A 12298-nucleotide genomic window follows, 5' to 3' on the forward strand; every position below is an offset into this window, starting at 1 on the left:
CAGGCATAAGGAGGGTCTTGGCAGGTAGTAGTCTCCATGTGCACACTTCATGGCTGTTTTCATCTTCTCCATAGGTTATGGGCACTGTGATGGGGCAGACATGGACAGATGGAGAATTTCTGTACAAAACTATTAATGAACTCAGAAATGTTTCTGTACCTCTCTAATACTGTTATTTTCTCCTAATGCAGGCATGTATTCCAGCCCAGGGCCAGGCCCTATGGCCAAGGATGGTACTTAAACACCAAGGAAAATGTAATTCTGTTACAGTTTTGCCCAAATCTTGGGAGAGATCATTTTCCATCTGTTTCAGTCTTGCTCATGACAGTGTCACAACTAGCAGAAAGAATGGAGGGTGAGGTCACCAAGAATGCCTGGGAGGTCATCATTGTCCTGGTGTCAGGGCAGCCACATCAAAACTAAGGACTAAGAACTGTCTCTGTTTCCTCCCTTTCACACATGCTGAATCTCTGTCTTACAGTCTGAGCTTAGGCAGGTACAAATACTGTGGCTATAAACTGAGGAAATATATATATATAGGAATATAAATATATATAGTATTTCTTTTACCTCTCTACACCCTTGTGCCCTATTGGTTATACAAAGTAATGGTATAGTTGGGTACCTATCATATCTATCTATCATAGCCAGAAATCCTTTGATCTTTGTTTTTACATTGACTTAAATCATCCTATGTAACCTACTGACTCTTTTCCCAGGATTCTGGCTGTGGTTAACTCTGATTTCTCCTTCTCTTCTAGTGCCTACATTCTGATGAGGAGCCAAACAACTGATATCCAGAACTTCAGCTAAGATACAATAAGGTAAAAGGCCTTTTTTCTTGTGGAGTTTTTTGTTTGGTAAAAACAGTTGAGGGCTTAATCTGTAAGATTAGATTAATAAGAAAAAGGCGCATGTTGGGTTGTTTTTACAACACAAGTCACAATTTTTTTCCATGTCCATCTTCATACAAATTATAGTCATGCTCAATGTTTTTGTGTTTTAACAATGTAAGGGTAAACAGTAATGGTAAATGGAAGATTCCATTGCATATCAGATTCAAAATTATAATGCAGGCATGCTTATTAAAAACTCAGATAAGCTGACTTAATTTCAAATATTTTTTATATCTTAATATTAGGAAGGTAGGATTTTTTCATGATGTGAAATATTTGAATTATTAGCATATATATTGGACACCTTAGCTTCTTTAGATCTTATAAGCTTAAGAATTATCTCTTTTTTTTCAAGCTTTCAGTATTTTATTTTTTTTCATATATTTATTATTGTAATTAATAGAAGGATTACATGATATTTGCCAGAAAAATCTTTGTTCAGATGGCTCTCTACAATCTACTTGTGAACATTAAGAAACAGCAACAATTCTGAAAAACCACAATTCCTTTTCGATATTAGTTATTATTAATAATACTTGGCAAAAAGAGAAATTCAGTTACCCTAGACCAATCTACCCTTCTTTCTCGGGGCAAAATCCTGGTGCTGTGCTGGACAGGCAAACCATTTAGTTCAAAAACCTGTCATCTTTTCTGGTGACCTAGTCCCAGCCAATGAGTTTCTCTTCTTGAATTTCAAGGGGAAATATTCTCTTTCCTTCCTACCTGTCAATCACAACACCCAACTTACACTTAACAGAAGATTAAAGTGAACATGAGCAATGAAAAGCAACCTATCTTACGTCCTGTAGCCTGAGATGCATCTGTGTCCAGTCTTGGACACTGGGTCATCTAACTCTCAGATCCTGGTGGCCCAGCTGATTCAGAGGCCCTCATACCTGGGCAGCGGGCTCAACGCATGCCCACGGCTTGCTTACTCTTCACAGCACAACTGTCAAGTTGAGGACTTTGTGCTATGTGTTATGTATGAAGGAACTGAGCGTGTTAGTAAGTGGTGTGGGCGAGGTGTGAGCTTGTCTCTGTTGGTTGTCTTTGCCTTTGTGCTGGTACCTGGATGCGGGTTGTGTCTGAATGGTGCTGTGGCTGATTATATGTGACAGCTTGAACGGAGCCTTTTCCTCTGTGGAGTTAAAAAATAATGGAAAGGCAGCTTCCGGTTTGGAATAATCAGGATGCATTAGAATTGCCTTTGAAAGCATGTGAAAGAAACATTAATACTTTGCATCCTATTTCATAGTTTCTTCTTCAAAATTAAAATTTTAAAAGGCTGCCACCGAAACTCAGATTTTAAACTACAATCTTAATATTTTCTAACCATCTCCATTCCCCCCCCACACACACCTGTACTGATTGGATTCTGAGAAACATGAAGATAAAATATGTTATATAATGAAATCCCTTTCCCCAAAAAAGTATCTTTCCAGGCATCAAGTGAGGTACAGAATTTGGTCCAGGGAAAGTTTCTGGATAATGGAAAAAGTCCTTGGGCTGGAAAATAATTGACCTGAAGTTCGGGTGATAGCTCTAATCTTTGGTAACATTAAAAAAAATCACCACTTCACCTCTCTAAACGCTTTCTCTTTATTTGTAAATTGAAGGGTTAATATGGCCTGACGTGCCATGATGCAAAATAACCCCTTTGCTCCTCTTTGGAAACTATAAAGAAATGTTCTTATATTTATTAGCCTTTTTTTCTTTTGACCATGGAATCTAAAATTGTCTGTTCTTGTCATTTCACTTCCTTCTAAGTATATTGTGAATCTTCTGTCTTCCCTCCTCTCCTCACCATCTCCTTCCTCTCTCCTACGCTCCTCTCCCTCTCCCATCCCTACCTCTTTCATCTCCTGTCTTCATTTTTCTCTCCCTCTCCTCCTGCTTTCCCTTCTTTGCCGTCTCTTTCCTTCCTCTCTTTTAACCCCTCTCCTTCGGCCCCTCCTTTGGTGATACTGAGGTTTGGTACTAAGAAGGCTCACACCAGACATTCCACCATTAGAGTCATGCACCCAGCTCTTTCTACGCTGGTATTTCAGGTAGGGCCTCACACTTTTCCTGGGACAAGTCTCAGACCACAGTCTTCCTACTGCCACCTCCCAGTGCCTGGTGTGGTCCTGAACCCCCATATCTGGTCCAGGTCTCTGGTCGCTTTTGTAATGACCTGCCTTTAGTAGACAAGGACATCTTACCCTGGTGTCAGCTGGCTTCCACCAGACATTCCATGCTTATCCCACTTGCACTGGGAAACCCTGGAATATCCAGCTAAATCTGTATGAGCTCTGCTCAGACCTTCTGGTCCTTTCCATTATGTGTAGTAACCCAAATGCATTACCAAAGCTTAACATATCTAACATGATCGAGTTTCTACATGTCCTTTCTATGATGCTTTTCCTTTTACAATGACCCAGCTCCCTGTCTTTTTTTTCCTCCTCCTCCTCCTCTGCTTCCTCCTCTTCCTCTTCCTTGTCCTCTTCCTCCTCCTCCTCTTCATCCTCCTCTTCACCTCTTACTCCTCTTCCTCCTTATTGCCTTCTTCTCTTACTCCCTCTCCTCTTCTCCATCCTTCCTCTTCCCATTCTCCTCCCCTTCCTTCTCTCCCTCCTCCTTCTCTTCCTCCTCCTCTTCTTCACCTCTTCCTCCTCTTCCTCCTCCTTATTGCCTTCTTCTCTTATTCCCCCTCCTCTTCTTCTCCATCCTTCCTCCTCCTCCACCTCTTCACCTTTTCTTCTTGAAATTCTCTCCTCTTTCTCTTCCTTTTGTCGTCGATCCTGAGGCAGGCTGCCTTCCCCTGGTTCATGCCACTCCTCTGAGTCAGTCCCTGTCTCACACACCCATGGCTCCTTTTCCTTAATGACTCTACATGTTATTTTTATTGCGGCTTAAAAGACATCTTGTTGACAAAACGCTTGCACATAGAGCTTGAAGAGTTGAAAGAGATGTGAGGAGCCCTGCCACATCCACTTTTAATCTGTTGTTGCTCACTGCGATATTCTAAAAGGTGTTATAGGGTAGGGCTTGTGGGGTTTTGTTTGTTTGCCTGTTTACTGCTCAAACACACCTATTTCTTGTGAGAGACTACCAGTACTTATTGAATAAGTGAATGTAAGTCAGAACAATGATTTTCAAAGAAATGTACTTCTACCAACATGCAGTAGAAGAATCTGCATGCCAATGGTTTTTGGACTACTCATTATACTACCCAACTTTAGAATCTTCTTAGATGTCTATCAGCAGATGAACATATAAAAATGGAATATATATGCACACACATATATATGTATACACACACATATATATAACATATATATATATATACAAATACACACATGGGGAATTTCTCATCCTTAAAGGGTAAAATCAGTTGCAGCAAAGCAGGTAAGACTGGAAATTATCACGTTAATTAAAATTAGCCAGACTCCAAAAGACAAATATTACCATATTCCTCCCACATAGGGAATCTAGATTGCAAAAATAAAAGACATAAATGTGAGTTCCTGATTATTTGATGGAAACCAGGGAGATGGGAGGGAGAAAAGAATGGAGAAAATATGATCAGAATACATTAAACGTACCTATGGAAAGGTCATAAAGAATATAAAGATCACAAGGTCATATAAAATTTTTGCAGGATAGTTAAAGAAGAAGGGATTATGGAAAAGATAAAGTAGAAAGAGTAGTAAAAGGCATATGTATGATCAAAGTATATCATATTGTGTCGACTGTATAGAAATATCATTAAAATAAGCCTCATTTTTATATTTCATATATGTTAATAACAATAATTGTGAAAGGAAAGAGAAAGTAATTACTATGAGCTAAATATCCTGAAAGAAACTAAGCTATACTATGTGTCTCCTCACATATCTATTTATTAGGTGGGGAGGAAAGGAAAAACATAGTGTAAAAAAAAAGAAGAAGACAGAGAGGCAGATGGCAGTGGAGAGACTGCAGAAAACCCTGGCCCAGCGGTCAGGAATTTTGGTGAAAGCAGATATCTGTCCCCAGAAAAATAAAGATGACTTGTTGAACTTCGAAGAACAAAATTGTGTCTTAGTATAATGTCCGTGATAGCAGAGCCTTGGTGGCATTCTTGAGTCAATCAGAGACCCCACAAGTTGGAGGGAGTGAGATGTGGCCTGCCAGCACCATCTCTCCACTGCCAGCCCTCACCCCACCTCTGTGTCACCTGTCACAATGACTGCACGCTGGCTCACCATGCTTAACACCTCGCAGACACTGACGGGTAAATGGAAACCGGGAAACTGTCTTATCTGTCAATTAGCTGCTGTAGTCTCCTGGTTAGATTACAGCAAGCCGGGGACTTTTGTTTTCTGCCAATTGCAACTTGACAGCTGTTTATAAAATATTTACATTCTGATTTCAGTCACATTGACAGTACTCTGGGGGCTTTGGAAAATGGTAATTGTATGTTGGGGAAATTTTTTTTTAATTTGAAGCTGATCTAGGGAGGGGAGAAGTATGGTTTTGAAAGGAACAAAGGAAGGGCATCTACTCTTTTATAAAAATTGGAAATAGCAGAGATCTGTGGTGCAGAGGTCTGACAGGGTAGAACTCCCCCAGCATGCCTGCTCTGCTTTTTTCCAGCCTCCCTCTGTCCATCCCATCCAGCTAGGCACCTGCTTCTCAGCCTCTGGCTCTCCTGTGCACGGAAGATTTGTGATACTCGTGTGACACACTGGCAAATGCAGTTAGATTTTGGTGTGTCTAGATAGTTTTATGAAAAAGAAACTTTGGGTGCCTTCTTGGCCAAGGAAGAAAAAAAATAAAAAGTATGAGGAAGAGCACAGCATAGAATTTATGAATACTCTGTCTCTCATGTCTTAATGGGAGGCATAAATTCACGGGGAATCTTCTACTATCAGATGGATACACAGAGCTGACCTGTCATCTCGGGTCAGTGATTTCACTGAGGAATCAGTGGCCTCTGAGAATCACTTTCTGTGGGGTAATTTGGAGGAACCAATAGGTTAATCTGAAGTAGGGGTGCCTATTTCAGAGCCATTCAGAAGATTCCTCCAATTAATATTATATTTAGACACAAAGCCAAGAACTATTACTTCTCTTTGTTGACAGATATAATATAGAGACTCCTTTGGGATAAAACAGATGATTTTATAATCTAGCCAAACTTTTTTTTTCTTTTTGCAGCCCTGGGGTTGGACTCCAGGCTTTGTGCTGGTTAAGGAGATACTTTACCACGGAGCCATTCCTCCAACCCCAGGCCTTTATTGCACTGGTTATTTTGAGATAGGGTCTCATGTCTGACCTAACCTGCACCTTGACCATAGCCCTCCTATTTTCTTGCCTTTCACGTTGTACCTGAGAGGACAGGCACACACCACTGTGCTCAGCTTTAGTAGGGATGGAGTCTCACAAATGTCTGTCCCTGGGCTGGCTTGGAATTGCAGTCTTCCTGATACCAGTCTCCCATGCAGCTCAGATGACAGGCATGTACCACATGCCCAGATGTTGCTTGAGAAGGGAGTCTCACAAACTTTTCACCTGAATTGGCCTTGAACCACGAGCCTCCCATGTATTTGGGATTACAGATATAAACCACCATGTCCATCCAACCTCACTTTTTTTGCCTGAAGTATTTTAAATTGTTCTAGAAAGTATGGATTCATTTATAATACCCTCTACCAGCACATAACTTGGGAAATAGACTGAAACTGTGCTCAAGCTTAAACATCTAAGGGACCTGGAATAACAGTAGAATTTGAGATTGTTGGTCCACATCCCTCTCTAGTTGGCTCAGTCCTCGCAGGCTTCACCCTTGAAACAGGAATTTAAACGCACAGCCACACACTTAACCTGTGACCTGGTTGCCTCTTGCATAGGGAGCTAAGTCTGGTGAAAAGATACCTTTTCACTAGATACCTTTTATGTGAGTACACTCTGAAGTCTTGGGCAAGCAATTACAGGGACATGGGTATAAGAAACTGGTTTCAAAGGAACCAGGCTCTTTGTGCTATGCCTCTTGGAGTGGGTCATAGTCAAAGAGGTCCAGAAGTGGCCCTGTGATGCGTGGCTTCCTACCATGAGTGTGTGTACGTGACACAGGACAGATGCTGGTTGACAAGGGCTGGGGCGAGCTGAGTTTGTGCACTTCTCCAGGTGAAGCTGAGATGGACTGCACTGCTGTGAAACTAGACTGCGCTGCATAGGACCTGGCAGGGCCCCATGGCCCAGATTTTAAGAAAGTGATTAGTGGATCCTCAGCTTCAAGTGAAGGCAGATGAGAGTGGGCAGCTGTCCTCTCCAGCAACCCAGTCCGGCCTTTGCGCCTCTTACTGTAGATTCTAGACCACGTCCTCTGATTCTCTGGCTCCTCCGTCCGCTCCAAGGCCTCTGGTACAGGCAGCAGTTCTCTGTGAGTGTCTCCAAATGTGATGCTCAGGGGTCAGGGCCCACCCTGCTGTACAGGATAATGGACAAAGAATGCTTACAGATTGTGAGTGCAATGTAAGACTAGCCACTATGGAGGCCACTAGCCAAGTTCTTCACTAAATCAAAACTAGGGCATCCTGTGATCCAGCAGCAGCACCTCTGGGTGTATAACAACGTATCCAAGGTCATTTTACTTTAGGTACATGTGAAGCCGTGCTTATCGCTGCACTGGTCATAATGTTCACTGTTCAGTCAGCCTACATGCCCATAAATGGATGGGTAGATAAAGAAAGTACACAGTGGGGGTTTTACTTAACCAGAAAGAAAAACGATACTATGTCATATGCAGGAAAATGGATGGGCCTAAGGGAACAACTAACAAGATTTTAAGCATAAGAAGGAAATTTTGAGAAATAAATCATAACATGTGGTATAATGCTTGGATTTAGAAAGCAGTGAATAAATGTTAGCTGTTTTCATTATTTCTCTTGGGCTGGATAGGACCAAATAAAATAGGAAGAAAAGTTATCTTTTCTGTTGCCATCTCAACCCTGACCCGACCTTGAAAGGGAGAAGAAAAGACAAGAAATTTAGCTTCAGGCATGAACCTCTCAGTAGTTGTAATAATCTCTCACCAAGAGGCATTACTTCTACTTCCATGTCATTGTGGCCGTCCTTTTACCTCTCAGAGCCTCATTCCCTCCAGTAGCAGGGGAGGGTAGCGTCAGCTGAGTGAAATGGTCCCAAAGGTGGTTTGGTACCGGGTCAGGAGCGATCTGGTTTTCAGGCCGGTTTTCCCAATTAGCATCATCTTCAGATGAGAGGCTAAAGAATGAAGCCACCTCGTTTGTCATGAGCCTCGGGGCACAGGAGCGGCAGTGCCACCTCCACTTTGATAGCATCAAAGAGGAAAACAGAGCTGGATAGTATGGTGGTGAAAGCGAATCCTGTTGAGAACCACCACAGCAGGGTCAGAGAGACCTTGCAATGAAACTGGGCTCAATTCCTCATCCAACGTTGGGCGGCTGGGGGTTTATTGCCAAAGAGAGTCTGTGGGTAGAGAATTATTCAAGAGGGTACATTGCCGAAGGCAGCCCCTGGAACCGCATGTCTCCCGGGGATGTGGAGAGGAGGAATGAAAGCAGATAGAGAGATATCAAAGGTGTAGAGCATTATTAATAAGCTAATTTGGCAGGATTCTTGTTACAAGAATGAAGGTCACGGCCTACTTGGGAATAAAGTTCTGGGAAGCCCAACTAAATTCAGTCCACAAAGAAGCCTCTGTGGATAGGAAGGAAACTCTCACTGTGAACAGGAAGGAGAGGAAATTGGTTGCCTTCTCAGGGATAGAGGTCTCTGCAAATGGACTTTTGACCACACACACACACACACACACAAATCTCGTCTTCTAAGGGATGTGTCAACATTGTTTTCATTTTATCTAGCAACAAGAAGGAAGAAACTCACACTTAAAGGTAAAATTAAGCACATAAACATAAGATGAAACTCCAGATGACTAGATTGGAGGAAGAATAGGAAAAGGCAGGTCATGAGTCCATGTAAATGACCTTGAGTGTTCCTTTCCTAATTTCCCCACTCTCCTAATTTCCCTTAAGTAACCTGAAAATACTAAATGTGAAGCCCAAGAAATAAACACCTTTCCAGTTTTAAATTGCAGCATTGTCCTGAATTGCATAAAGTCTTATTCTTCTTTCCTTCTCATTCCCCCACTAGATATGAGCTCTTTCTTTCTCCAGGGTATCCACTCTGTATATACACCACCTTCCTTTGTAGCCATCTAAGTGATGAGACCGACTAGTGCTTGAGTTCAGTTAATCCTTGCTTTATGCAACAGCACACAGGAAGAGCCAAAGAGCCACAGGAGTGTGGAAAGGAGAGCCTGGGCGTGACGCATGGAAGGACTGGCTGACTCTGGACTATGTGCGATGCTGCAGGACCTATAGGAAAATCCACAACCCAAAGATGGATGATGGTGGGTGCGGTGGCTGTAATCCTAGCTACTCAGGAGGCTGAGATCTGAGGATCGAGGTTCAGAACCAGCCCAGGCACTAAAGTCCATGAGACTCATCTCCAATTAACCACCAGAAAACTAGAAGTGGCATTATGGCTCAAGGGGTAGGGTGGTAGCCTTGAGCTGAAAAGCTTAGGGACACTGCCCCAGGCCCAGAGTTCAAGCCCTACAACCAACAACAACAAAAAAAAGAAAGATGGGTGATGGATAGATAGATAGATAGATAGATAGATAGATAGATAGATGATTGATAGAACTTAATATGTATGATAATAGATGGATAGATGATTGATAAATGATTGATAGATATTTGATATGTTGATGGATTGACATGATACATACATATGTACATATGATTGATAAATACTTGATAGGAAGGTAGATAGATGATGTGTGGTTAGAGAGATACATAGATGGATATATAATAGACAGGTGATCAGTCGATATTTGATAGATGACAGTGGGTTGATGGATAGATAATAGACAGATACCATTATCTATCCATCCATTGGGTAGATAGATGATGGATGGGCAGATGGGCCAGCAGATGGATGGATGGATGGATGGATGGATGGATGGATGGATTTATACATAAACAGACAGACAGGCAGACAGACAGACAGAGATGCATGGTTCTACTTGGTTTCAGGCCTCTTCTAGGAGTCCTTGAAGACAACTCTCATGAGTCAGAAGGGATGTCAGTTCTAGAGATAGAAAGGAATAGACAATGTGAAATAAATGCCTTTTTGACAGGATTGCCCTCTTCATATCCACAAGATGTCTCAATATGCCGAGACACAAAAACCCATTCACTTTACACTTGGACCTCCTCTTATCCCAAGCTCCATCTTCAGCTATGTTTTTATTAAAGTTGGTATGTGAGTGGAAGTTCAAATATACTTACATGTTCTATTTTTATGTCCCTGAAAAGGGAAGGAGAAAAAGGAAGAGTCCCATTCATGTGTCATACTCCAAGATTTATGGTGGTTTGCTAATTATAAGTTCCATTGTCTTGGTCTCAAAAGGAATTCAAGATCTGAACCAAGTATAGTAAGGTCTCTCAGACCCCCGTGATTATGCAGCTGCATACTTGGTAGCTGAAATGTCAGCCTGCCTTAGTGTTTTTGTAGGCCAAAAGGTCAGGCAAAGTCAAGTCAAATTGTTTCCTGTTTCTTACCAAAAAATAATTAGAAGAAAAATCTAACAATGGAGCTCAAAACTGCATCAGACACGTCAGTCTCTTCTCTGCCCTCCTGGACACACGACTGAACTCCCAACAGAGAGCTACATGGACAGGACAGATAACAGACACTCATTCCTTCAGGAATGAGTGCCACCGAAAACATCTTTATTTTTCCTACTTGGCAACTGACAAAGATGGAGGACCCGATGCTAGTGATGTAGCTTGATGTCTTAAAGCAAAGAAAGAAGAAGTAGAGAAAGACTCAGCTATTTCCCTCAGATGGGTGCAGGGGATGTGACAGGAGAATCTGGTACAGACTGAGGAGATGGCTGCTCTTAGATAGCACTGTAATCTTATTTTCTATTTCTTCAGAGTAGGATTTCCAGGTCCACACATATGAATATCTTTAAAGGCATTTAATCTGGGTGTGGTTTACAATGGTGATGCAATAGTGTATATAGTAAGACCACAAAATTAATTGATTCTTTTTCATATTGTCCCCTCATCCATGTTTGTCATTATTTCTGATTGTCGTTCCTCCCTATCATTTTTGCCTTTATTTGGATTTCTTCAATGGCGATGACGATTAAAAATTAAAAGTATGGCTTGCTGTTTGAACATTAGTACACTTAATTGGTAAAAAAAAAAGCCATTTATATGTAGTTTAGGTTTCAGTAGTCCTTGCTTTCCAGGACTGTGGGGACAATCTGTGAGTTCACCAGACCCAGAGTGGTCACACAGGCAGTTACTACTTCCACAGCCTTCTGTCACTGCCTCGTAGACCCAGACTTCTTGAATGAATTATCCATTCAAGGTCTTTTTGGCACGCAGTGTTCTATTGCACCCATTTTCTTTTTTCAGAATTTATGTTCAGAGTCAGCATCCCTAAGACCCAATCTCTGGGAATCAAGTATCAAATTCGATTTGAAAACAAACCTGTAGTCAAATCATTTCCACCAATGTTCAAGCAGTCAAATGGGACGGATGCTCAAAAGAAACATTTTCCCCTCTCATGAATTACTCATACTGGAGCGCTGTGGATAACCCCATTTCTCCTTTAAATCTTGAACCCACATCTCCTTGTGGAAAATGTGTTTTCTTGAGGCATTTTAACTTTTCTGTTTCTAGGATTTGGTTTCAGGGCAATACCTTAGCTTAATTTTCAATATGTTAAATTCTATGTAAGAACAGCTAGCTGGCTTCCTGTGATGATAATTGCTTTTATAAACCAGTACTTACACCAGAAGTTTCTGGAAGCTGAATGTGAGGGTTTGCAGCCATTTGTTTACTGTCTGTCCTACCCTGGTGTCTGTTTGCTGCGCGTTGTTTTTTTACTGTTGGCTGGACATTATTTTCTGCTTTGAGAGAACATATAGGAGGAACTTCCTTTTAAATCAGTCACTATCTTTAAAAACAAAATAATTCCTTCTGTAAGTATTAGAAAAGGCTGCCAAACATGTGGTTTCTCAATAGGATAAACATTGACAGTATAAATCTCTACATTCTTTCATGAAAGTAAGGAAATTTGAAGTCTATTGCAAGACTTCATGATGAAAAATAACTGCAAAAGAAATGTTCAAAGCAGTTCCAGTTTTAGAATTTAAAAGTAAAAAAAAAAGGCTCACACCTATAGTCTTAGCTCAGGAAGCTGAGACCTGAGAATTGTGGTTCAAAGCCAGCCTGGACAGGAAAGCCTAAATGGCTCTTAACTCCAGTTAACAACAACAACAACAAAAGCCCCAGAAATGGAGGTGTGGCTCAAGT

General features: G+C 41.5%; 1 protein-coding gene across 1 annotated transcript in view; it reads left to right on the plus strand.

Annotated features, from left to right (window-relative positions):
* Window positions 1–759: 759 nt before the first annotated feature.
* Window positions 760–12298, plus strand: part of Chrm3 (cholinergic receptor muscarinic 3) — a 141344-nt gene continuing 129805 nt past the window's right edge. The window contains exon 1 of the mRNA XM_090318784.1: window positions 760–824. The gene's annotated coding sequence lies outside the window, so the exon portion shown is untranslated. The remainder of the gene's footprint in view (window positions 825–12298) is intronic.

Source organism: Megascapheus bottae, chromosome 26 (genome assembly GCF_031878675.1).
Source record: "Megascapheus bottae isolate mThoBot1 chromosome 26, mThoBot2.hap1, whole genome shotgun sequence".
NCBI classification, from domain to species: domain Eukaryota; kingdom Metazoa; phylum Chordata; class Mammalia; order Rodentia; family Geomyidae; genus Megascapheus; species Megascapheus bottae.